General features: G+C 43.9%; 1 long non-coding RNA gene across 1 annotated transcript; it reads left to right on the forward strand.

Annotated features, from left to right (window-relative positions):
- The first annotated feature begins 474 nt into the window (after positions 1–474).
- Positions 475–2,745, forward strand: LOC146397395 (uncharacterized). Its single transcript, XR_014825328.1, has 3 exons — positions 475–636; positions 1,810–1,955; positions 2,505–2,745. It is a non-coding gene; the product is annotated as an uncharacterized LOC146397395 (long non-coding RNA).
- The last annotated feature ends 8,478 nt before the right edge of the window (positions 2,746–11,223 follow it).

The raw sequence follows: 11,223 nt of genomic DNA on the forward strand, positions 1-11,223 counted from the left end.
AGCTCCTCCAAAGGGCAAGCAGGCCAGGGCAGGGACAGCCCCTGTGGTGGTAGGCTTCTGGCAATTGTTAAGGCCAGCCCTTATGGATGGCACACAGCCCCAGGTCCTGCGTGTGCTTAAGGGGTGGCATGGGGTGGGGGGATGCACTGGGAAGCACAGCTTTCTGATAGCTGGTGGGCCACTAAGCTCACTGTGGCGTGGGGAGTATTCTATGGGGCTCCACCCCTTCTTCTCTCCCCTCCCCAACACTGGTGCAGTCCCAGCTCTTCTCCCAGGTTCCCTCTGATATGGCTTTCCACTTCTCCTCCCTTAGCGTATTGCTCCCTCCCCCTGTGACGGTCTGCTTTCTAATCTCCCAGGTAGTCTCTGCCCAGTCAAACTTGACAGACTGGTTTCTAGACCCCCCCCCCCAATCAGTCTCCGCTCCGCCCCGCCCCCCAGCCCTTTCCTGGCGACTAACCTCCGGAGCAGAGGTCTCAGTGCCCGGCCCCCACCCAGGTGTCTCAATTTTTGGTGACTGTGCCTGTAGTTCAGATGATATGTTCGGTTCTCGCTCTGCTTTTCAGAACTCCAACTTACTTCTACAGTCTTCTCTGCATCTGGAGATTCCTCCGGTTTGGTTGATCTTTCAGTCAAGTAGGTGTCTTTCCAGGGTGTGGGATCCCTTTCTCCTCCACAGTTCCCTTTCAGGAGTGCCTGTCCAGCTCAGATTCACCTTCTCTCACTCCCTCTTTTCTCTTGTTTTACCTAGTAATGTCCTGAGATTCTTGCCGTTATTGGAGTTTAGGTTCTTTTGCCAGCAATTGGTTGCTGTTCTGTGCAAGTCGTTTATCCTGTAGATGTGGGTTTTTTTGCTGTGTTTGTGGGAGAGGGTGAGCGTGTCCCCCAATTCTTCCACCATCTTGCCTCCCTCCTCAATTTTTTTAACTGATGATGTTTTTGTTACATTATTCTCCAAGTCCATGATTATCTTTTCTGTGGAAACGTTCATTTGTGCCGTATATTAGATTCCAGATATAAGTGAAATCATATGGTATTTGTCTTAGTCTTTATGACTTACTTCACTCAGGATGAGAGTCTCTAGTTCCATCCACGGTGCTGCAAATGACATTATTTCATTCTTTTTTATGGCTGAGTAGCATTCCATTGTGTATATATACCACATCTTCCTACTCCAATCATCTGTCAATAACATTTGGGTTGTTTCCATGTCTTGGCTATTGTGAATAGTGCTGCGATGAACATGCAGGTGCATGTGTCTTTTTTAAGGCAAGTTTCCTCTGGATATATGCCCAAGAGTGGGACTGATGGGTCATATGGTAGTTCTATGTATAGATTTCTAAGGTACCTCCATAGTCTTCTCCATAGTGGCTGTACCAGCTTACATTCCCACCAACAGTGCAGGAGGGTTCCCTTTTCTCCACACCCCCTCCAGCATTTGTCCTTTGTGGACTTATTAATGATGGCCATTCTGACTGGTGTGAGGTGGTACCTCATGGTAGTTTTGATTTGCATTTCTCTTATAATCAGGGATGTTGACCATTTTTCATGTGCTTGCTGGCCATGTGTATATCTCCCTTGGAGAACAGTCTATTCAGGTCTTTTGCCCTTTTTTCCATTGGGTTGTTGACTTGTGTAAGTTGCTTATATATTCTAGAGATTAAGCCCTTGTCCGTTGCATTATTTGAAACTATTTTCTCCCATTCTGTAAGTTGTCTTTTTGTTTTTTTTTTGGTTTCCTTTGCTGTGAAAAAGCTTTTCAGTTTGATTAGGTCCCATGGGTTTATTTTTGCTTTTATTTCTTTTCAGCAAGTATTGCTGGGAAACCTGGACAGCTGCATGCAAATCAATGAAACTAGAACACCCCCTAACACCATGCATGAGAATAAACTCAAAATGGTTTAAAGACTTAAATATAAGTCAAGACACCATCAAGCTCCTGGAAGAGATCATAGGTAAAACATTCTCTGACATCAACCTTACAAATGTTTTCTCAGGTCAGTCTCCCAAAGCAACAGAAATAAAAGGAAAAACAAACCAATGTGCTGACACAATGTTTAAATGTGCCATTATCTGGGCTTCATTTACTTTAATGTTCTGCTGTCCTCAACCTGTGGTTTCCATTTTGCGGCCCAGTTTTCACCAAAAATTTTTTTTTATTATAGTCAAGAGAAAGAAAGGGAAAAGGCCATACTTAGTCACATGAATCAAACCTAGCTACACAGAAGGCCAAGAAAAATAGACTTTTGCCTTGAACGCAAAAGTTCTAAGAATAACGAAAGAGAAAATGGATATGATATGGTGTACATTTGGGCTAACCAGAAATAGCTGCTACACCAGGGACAAATCACCTTCACCTTTTTCTAGGTTTTCCATTGTCACCATCTTGAGACTAAACCTGAGAGTTTAGGGTTCTTTCTGCCCACCCATGTCCAAGTTCTCTCCTGCTCACCCCTAACCCAGTCCTTCCTTTTCATAATCCCTTGCTGTTTTTCTTGTTATAGGAGTTATGGAGAGGAATAGAGAAGTTCAGCAAGTCTTCTCTCATGAAGCAAGTCATCTTTTGCTTTTACAATTCTTATGCTTCCTAAAAATCAAAGGCCAAAAATGGACAGTTTTGTGTTCTTCTGGGCTATCATTTTTCTGAGATTTTGTTCATAAAACATTTAAATGAGGGCCTTAATCATGAAGGCCATGAAGTAATGATAAATACTTGGAACTGAAAACACACTGGTTAAAATATCAAAATATTATCTGATTACACATGAATAAACTGGACTTTAACTTAAACTGAATTCTAAATCTTGGACCTCTAATTGGACCTCTTAGTTCACTCTGATAAAATTCTGAGTTTCACTATTTTCTTAGACAATTGTCTATATAAACAAAGAATATGAAAACTACTTTTAAAAAAATGACTAAGCCTGCTTTGTGACAGAAAAAAAAGAAAAGAAAACTACAGTAAAGAAATTTCAGGAAGGAGGTAAGATGGCAGAAGAGTGGGGGGGATGTGCTCACCCTCTCCCACAAACAACAAAAAAACCCATCTACACATAAAATGACTCACACAGAACAGCAACTGGATGCTGGCAAAAGAACTTAAACCTACAAAACTGGCAAGAATCTCTTGACATAACTGGGTAAAACAAGAGAAAAGAGGGAGTTCCCGTCGTGGCGCAGTGGTTAACGAATCCGACTAGGAACCATGAGGTTGCGGGTTCGGTCCCTGCCCTTGCTCAGTGGGTTAACGATCCGGCGTTGCCGTGAGCTGTGGTGTAGGTTGCAGACGCGGCTCGGATCCCGCGTTGCTGTGGCTCTGGCGTAGGCCGGTGGCTACAGCTCCGATTCAACCCCTAGCCTGGGAACCTCCATATGCCGCGGGAGCGGCCCAAGAAATAGCAACAACAACAACAAAAGACAAAAAGACAAAAGACAAAAAAAAAAACAAGAGAAAAGAGGAGAGAGAGAGAAGGGGAATCAGGACCAGAAGGACACTCCTGAGAGGGAACTGTGAAGGAGAAAGGGAACCCACACCCTTGAAAGTCACCTAACCAACGGAAAGATCAACTGAGTTGGAGGGATTCCCAGATGCTGAGAAAAGCACAGCAGCAGGTCTGAGAACTGAAAAGCAGAGTGAGAGAGGCACAGATCATCTGAACCACTGGCACAGACACCAAAGACTTAAGACACTTGGGTGGGGGCAGGGCACTGAGACCTAGACTCCAGAGGCTAGTCCCTGGGAGTGGGCCGGGTTTGGCCGTGTGGAGACAGCCTAAGGGACTAGGAAGCAGTGCATTGTGGGTGGAGAGAGCATACACTAAGGGTTGGGGTGTGGAAAACCACAACAGAGGGAACCCAGGAGAAGGTATGGACCTACAGGAGAGACAAGGCACCAGTGTTGGGAGGGGAGAGGAGGAGGGATGGTCTGCCATAGAATACTCCTTGCACCCCAGCATGCGTGCTTGCCCACCAGATAGCAGAGGGCAGAGCTTCCCAGCCCATCTCCCCTCCCCCACCCCAGCATGCCTGGCCAGAAGCCGCCTGCCATCCTGGCAGACTGGCCCCGCCACCTCTGGGAAGCCAACCACCACTGTGGATTTCCCCAGGCGGGCCTGCCCACACACAGGAAGCACCCCACTCCTGCTGGAGCAAGGCGGGCAGCATCGCAGGCCCTCAGGAAGTGCTCCTTTGCCTCTGAGTCAGCTGGCTAGCCCCACCCACCCTCAGGAAGCACCCTCCACCTTGGAGTGACCCAGCTAGTCCTGCCTGCCCTCGGGAAACACTCCTCTCCTGCAGAGCAATGGAGCAAGCTGGCCAGTACCGCCTGCCTCCGGGAAGAGCTCTGTGGCCCAGCAGTGCCAGGGCAAGCCTTGCCCAGCCACAGGAAGTGCACCTCCACTGTGGTGCACACCTGCCAGTCCCGCCCACCCTCGGGTAGTACTCCTTTGCCTCAGAGTGACCTGGCTAGCCCCACGTGCCCTTAGGAAGTGCTCTACTCCTGCAGAGCAAGCTGGCCAGCACCACCCACCTTCGGGAAGAGCTCTGTGGCTCAGGAGCACCAGGGCAAGCCCTGCTGGGCCATGGGCAGTGCACCTCCACAGTGTTGCATACCTGCCAATCCCACCCACCCTCAGAAAGTGCTCCTTTGTCTCAGAGTGACCTGGCTAGCCCATTGCATCCTCAGGAAGCACTCCACTACTTTGGAGCAAGCCGGCCAGCACTGCCTACACTCAGGAAGTGCTCAGCTGCCTCGGAGTGTCCCAGCTAGCCCCGCCTGCCTCCAGAAGCACCCTCTGCTGTGGAGTGACCCAGCTAGCCCCACCCACCCTTGGGAAAAGCACCACTGCCTCAAAACAGACCAGCCAACACTACCTGGCCTTGGGAAGCATTCCTTGGCAGCACCAGAGCAAACACTTTCCAGTCACAGGGAGTGCACCTCAACCACGAAAAAGAAAAACACAATCAAGATGAAGAATCTCAGAAACCATTCCCAGTTAAACCAACAGGAGAATTCACCTAAAGCAATCACAATGAAACAGACCTTTGCAGTCTGAAAAACTTGGAGTTCAAAAGAGAGACAGTGAAAATACTGAAGGAATTAAGAGAAGATATGAACAGTAATGCAGACACCCTAAGAAAGGAACTAGAAAATATAAGGAGAAGCCAAGAAAAACTAGAAAATTCATTGGCAGAGATACAAACTGAGCTAAGGGCAGTAAAAACCAGAATGAATAATGCAGGGGAATGAATTAGTGATGTGAAAGATAGAATAATGGAAGTCACCCAATCAGCACAGCAGATAGAAAACCAAATGAAAAAACATGAAAGCAATATAAGAGACCTATGGGATAACATAAAATGGGCCAATCTACACATAATAGGAATTCCAGAAGGATAAGAAAAAGAAAAGAGGATTGAAAATATATATGAAGAAATTATCGCTGGAAACTTTCCAAATCTAAATGATACTGATTTCCAGATACAGGAAGCACAGAGGGCCCCAAACAAGTGGAACCAAAATAGACCCACACCAAGACACATTATAATAAAAATGGCAAAAGTTAGTGATAAAGAGTGGATTCTAAAGGCAGCAAGATAAAAGCAGAGTCAGTTACAAGGGAACCCCCATAAGGCTATCAGCTTATTTCTCTACAGAAACTCTACAGGCCAGGAGGGAATGGCAAGAGATATTTAAAGCACTGAAAAGAAAAAATATGCAACCTAGAATACTCTATCCAGCAAGAATATCATTTAAAATAGAAGGGGAAATAAAAAATTTCTCCAACAAACAAAAGCTAAAAGAATACAGTAAAAAGGGAAAGAAAAACTGAAAGGGCTTCTCTAAATTAAAAAATAAAAAGAGGAAGAACTAGGATGGAGTAAACCACAATTGGAAATCAGGCATTTAAATAAGCCAGCATACAGATCTAATCATGAAGATGTTTAAAATAAAATTTAAAAAGACATGAAAATCATAAAATGTGGGCAAGGGAAGTAAAGAAATAAATAGGTTCTTTTTTTTTTCTTTTTCTTTTTTCATTTTATTATGGTAATGAAGTGTTTGAGCCTACAGGACTATCAGGCTAAAACACACAATAGTAGGATGGGGTTAATATGCTTAAAAAACAGGACAAGCAAAAATCAAAACCAAACATTACATTCACAAAAAGTGAAAAGTACTCAAGCAGAAAATAATTGGAGACCAACCAACCAAAAAAAGAAAGGAAGAATGGAGAATCATAGAATCAACTGGAAAAATGAGGTTTAAAATGGCAATAAATAAATATCTATCAATTATCACCTTAAATGTCAATGGACTGAATGCTTCAATCAAAAGACACAGAGTAGCTGACTGGATGAAAAATCAAAAACATTGAATCTTCTGCCTACAAGAAACTCACCTTAGGACAAAAGACACATGTACATTGAATGTGAGGAGGTGGAAAAGATATTTCATGCCGATAGACAAGACAGGAAACCAGGAGCTGCAATACTCATATCAGACAAAATAGATTTTAAAATTAAGGCCATAAAGGAAGACAAAGAAGGATACTATTTAATGGTTAAAGGATCCATTCAAGAAGAGGATATTACAATCATCAACATATATGCCCCAAATATAGGAGCACCCAGATACATACAAAAAATATTAACTGATAAAAAAGGGGAAATTGATGGGAATACAATCATAGTAGGAGCCTTTAACATCCAACTCACATCAATGGACAGATCCTCTAGACAGAAAATCAATAAAGCAATAGAGATCCTAGAGGAAACAATAGAAAAGTTAGACTTAATTGACAATTTCAGGACACTACATCCAAAAAATTCAGAATACACATTCTTCTCAAGTGCACATGGAACATTCTCAAGAATTGATCACATCAAAGCTAACCTCAACAAACTCAAGAGTGTAGAAATTATTTCAAGTATCTTTTCTGACCACAATGGCATGAAACTAAAAATCAACAACAGGAAAAGAAATGAGAAAAAATAACTACATGGAGACTAAACAACATGCTACTAAAAAACCAGTGTGTCAATGAGTAAATCAAGAAAGAAATTAAAAAATACCTCCATAATAATGATAATGAAGACACAACCTCTCAAAATCTATGGGACACTGCAAAAGCAGTGCTCAGAGGGAAGTTCACAGCAACAGGCCTTTCTCAAAAAAGAAGAAAGATATCAAATTGACTGCTTAACCCACAACCTAGATGAATTAGACAAAGAAGAACCAAAAAATCCTAAAGTCAGCAGAAGGAAGGAAATTATCAAGATCAAAGAAGAAATAAATAAAATAGAGATTCAAAAAAACAGTAGAAAAAAATCAATAAAACCAAGAGCTGGTTCTTTGAAAAGGTAAACAAAATTGACAAACCTCTGGCTAGACTAAGACGAGGAGAGAAGGAACCAAATAAACAAAATAAGAAATGAAAAAGGAAAAATCACAACGGATACTGCAGAAATACAAAAAAAAATAAGAGAATACTATGAAGAATTATATGCCAACAAATTTGACAATCTGGAAGAAATGGACAACTTTCTAGAGTCTAATATCCTTCCAAAACTGAATCAAGAAGAAATAGATCAACTGAACAGACCGATCACTAGAAAGGAAATTGAAGAAGTCATAAAAACACTCCCTACAAATAAAAGTCCAGGACCAGATGCCTTCACAGGCGAATCCTATCAAACATAAAGAGGAATTTATATCCATCCTCCTTAAATATTTCCAAAAGGCTGAAGAAGAAGGAACGCACCCAAAGATGTCCTATGATGAAATCAACACCCTAATTCCAAAGCCAGACAAAGATACCACCAAAAAAGAAAACTATAGGCCAATATCTTTGATGAATATAGTCAAAAAAATTCTCAACAAAATTTTAGTCAAATGAATCCAACAAAATATCAAAAAGATCGTACACCATGACCAGGTGGGATTCATCCCAGGTTCACAAGGATGGTTCAACATACACAAATCAATCAATGTCATACACTACATTAACAAAAGTCAAAAAGCACATGATTATCTCAATAGATGCAGAAAAAGCATTTGACAAAGTACTACATCTGTTTATGATAAAAACGCTTGCCAAAGTGGGTATAGAGGGAATATTCCTGAACAAAATCAAAGCCATTTATGATAAACCCACAGTAAATATAATAATGGAGAAATGCTGAAAAGTTCCCACTAAAATTTGGAATAAGACAGGGATGCCCACTTTCACAACTGCTATTCAACATAGTATTGGAATTCCTAGCTACAGCAATCAGACAAACAAAAAAATAAAAGGTTTCCATATAGGAAGAGAAGAGACAAAACCATCAGTGTATGCAGATGACATGGTACTCTACATAGAAAACCCTAAGAACTCAACCCAAAAACTACTTGAACTGATCAACAAATTCAGCAAAGTAGCAGGATATAAGATTAACATTCAGAAATCAGTCTCTTTTCTGTATACTAACAATGAAATATTAGAAAAGGAATACAAAAACACAATATCTTTTAAAATTGCACCCCCAAAAATAAAATACCTGGGGATACACCTGACCAAAGAGGTAAAGGACCTATATGCCGAGAACTATAAAACATTAATCAAGGAAATTAAAGAAGATGTAAAGAAATGGAAAGATATTCCATGTTCCTGGGTTGGAAAAATCAATATTGTAAAAATGGCCATACTACCCAAAGCAATCTACAGATTCAATGCAATCCCTATCAAATTACCCAGGACATTTTTCATAGAACTAGAACAAACAATCCAAAAATTCATATGGAACCACAAAAGACCCAGAATCGCCAAAGCAATCCTGAGAAACAAAAACCAAGCAGGAGGCATAACTCTTTCAGACTTCAGGCAAATATTACAGAGCCTTAGTCATCAAGATAGTGTGGTACTGGTACCAAAACAGACAGACCAATGGAACAGAATAGAGAACCCAGAAATAAGCCCAGACACCTATGGTCAATTAATCTTTGACAAGGGAGGCAAGAACATAAAATGGGAAAAAGACAGTCTATTCAGGAAGTAGCGCTGGGAAACCTGGACAGCTGCATGCAAAGCAATGAACTAGAACACACCCTCACACCGTGAACAAAAATAAACTCAAAATGGCTTAAATACTTAAGCATAAGACAAGACACCATCAAACTCCTAGAAGAGAACATAGGCAAAACACTCTCTGACATCAACATCATGAACATTTTCTCAGGTCAGTCTCCCAAGGCAACAGAAATAAAAGCAAAAATAAACCCATGGGACCTAATCAAACTGAAAAGCTTTTTCACAGCAAAGGAAACCAAAAAAAAACAAAAAGACAACTTACAGAATGGGAGAAAATAGTTTCAAATAATGCAACGGACAAGGGCTTAATCTCTAGAATATATAAGCAACTTACACAAGTCAACAACCCAATGGAAAAAAAGGGCAAAAGACCTGAATAGACTGTTCTCCAAGGGAGATATACACATGGCCAGCAAGCACATGAAAAAATGGTCAACATCCCTGATTATAAGAGAAATGCAAATCAAAACTACCATGAGGTACCACCTCACACCAGTCAGAATGGCCATCATTAATAAGTCCACAAAGGACAAATGCTGGAGGGGGTGTGGAGAAAAGGGAACCCTCCTGCACTGTTGGTGGGAATGTAAGCTGGTACAGCCACTATGGAGAAGACTATGGAGGTACCTTAGAAATCTATACATAGAACTACCATATGACCCATCAGTCCCACTCTTGGGCATATATCCAGAGGAAACTTGCCTTAAAAAAGACACATGCAAAAATAAATAGGGAGAAGATGGCGGAGGAGTAGGAGGACACGCTCGCCCTCTCCCACAAACACAACAAAAAAAGCACATCTACAGAATAAATGACTCTCACAGAACAGCAACCAATCGCTGGCAGAGGAACCTAAACTCCAATAACCGCAAGAAATTCGTGACATTATTGGGCAGAACGGGAGAAAAGAGGAGAGTGAGAGAAGGTGAATCCGAGCGGGACGGGTGCTCCTGAAAGGGAACTGCGGAGGAGAAAGGGATCCCGCACCCTGGAAAGTCATCTACCGGGGGAAAGATCAAACGAACCGGAGGAATCTCCAGATGCAGAGAAGAGTGTAGCAGTAAGTTGGAGTACGGAAAAACCGATCAAGAACCCAACGGACCATCTGAACTACGGGCACAGTCACCAAAAATTGAGACGCCTGGGTGGGGGCTGGGCACCGAATCCTCGGCTCCAGAGGTTAGTCCCCAGGAAAGGGCCGGGGGATGCCTGGGTGGGGGCTGGGCACCAAGACCTCGCCTCTGAAGGTTAATCCCTGAGAAAGGGCCGGGGGACGCCTGGGGGGGGGCGGGGCTGGGCACCGAGACCTAGGCTCCAGAGATTAGTCCCCGGGCTAGGGGGGCGGGGCAGAGCGGAAACTGCTTGGGAGGTCTAGAAACCATTTGACGGGGCAGAGACTGCCTGGGAGACTAGAAAACAAAGCTGTCGCAGAGGAAGGGAGCAATACTCCAGGGGCGGGGAAGTGGAAAGCCACATCAGAGGGAACCTGGGAGAAGAGCCTGGTCTGCGCCCGTGCTGGGGAGGGGAGAAAAGAAGGGGTGGGTCCCCATAGAATACCCCCCACGCCACAGCAAGCTTACAGGCCCGCTAGCTAGCTGAAAGCTGTGCTTCCCAGTGCATCCCCTCCCCCCACCCCCGCCACGCCCTACGATCTCACAGACCTGGGGCTGCCTGCCATCCAGGAGGGCTGGCCTCAACAATTGCCTGAAGCCTACCACCGCAGGGGCTGTTCCTGCACAGGCCTGCTTGCCCTTTGGTGGGGCTACACTTGCGCAGAGCAGCACCAAACACCACCAGCCCCTGAGAAAAGGCCTGCAGCCCAGAAAAGCTAGAACAAGCTTAGCCAGGCTGTGAATAGATCGGCCTAATTCTTGGACGGTTTTTCTGAGTTGGGTTGCCCCGGGGAGGAGCCTCTTCAGTTTCCAAAGGCCCTGCTACCCGCCCAAGCCCCCAGGGGATGCTCTAGTGGACCAGCTACATAGGACTGCCAGCTCCAGGAAGGACCCCCTGCAGCCCAGAAAAGCTGCAACAAGCCTGGCCGAGTTGGGAAAAGATCTCAGATGGTTTTTCTGAGTTGGGCTGCCCTGGGGAGGAGCCTCTTGGATCTCCAATGGCCCTGCTACCCGCCCAAGTCCCCAGGGGGTGCCCCACT

Source organism: Sus scrofa, chromosome 13, assembly GCF_054392235.1.
Source record: "Sus scrofa isolate SSC_HxYL_T2T_F1_AM1 chromosome 13, Sscrofa_HxYL_maternal_Yorkshire_Landrace_v2.0, whole genome shotgun sequence".
Taxonomy (NCBI): Eukaryota; Metazoa; Chordata; class Mammalia; order Artiodactyla; family Suidae; genus Sus; species Sus scrofa.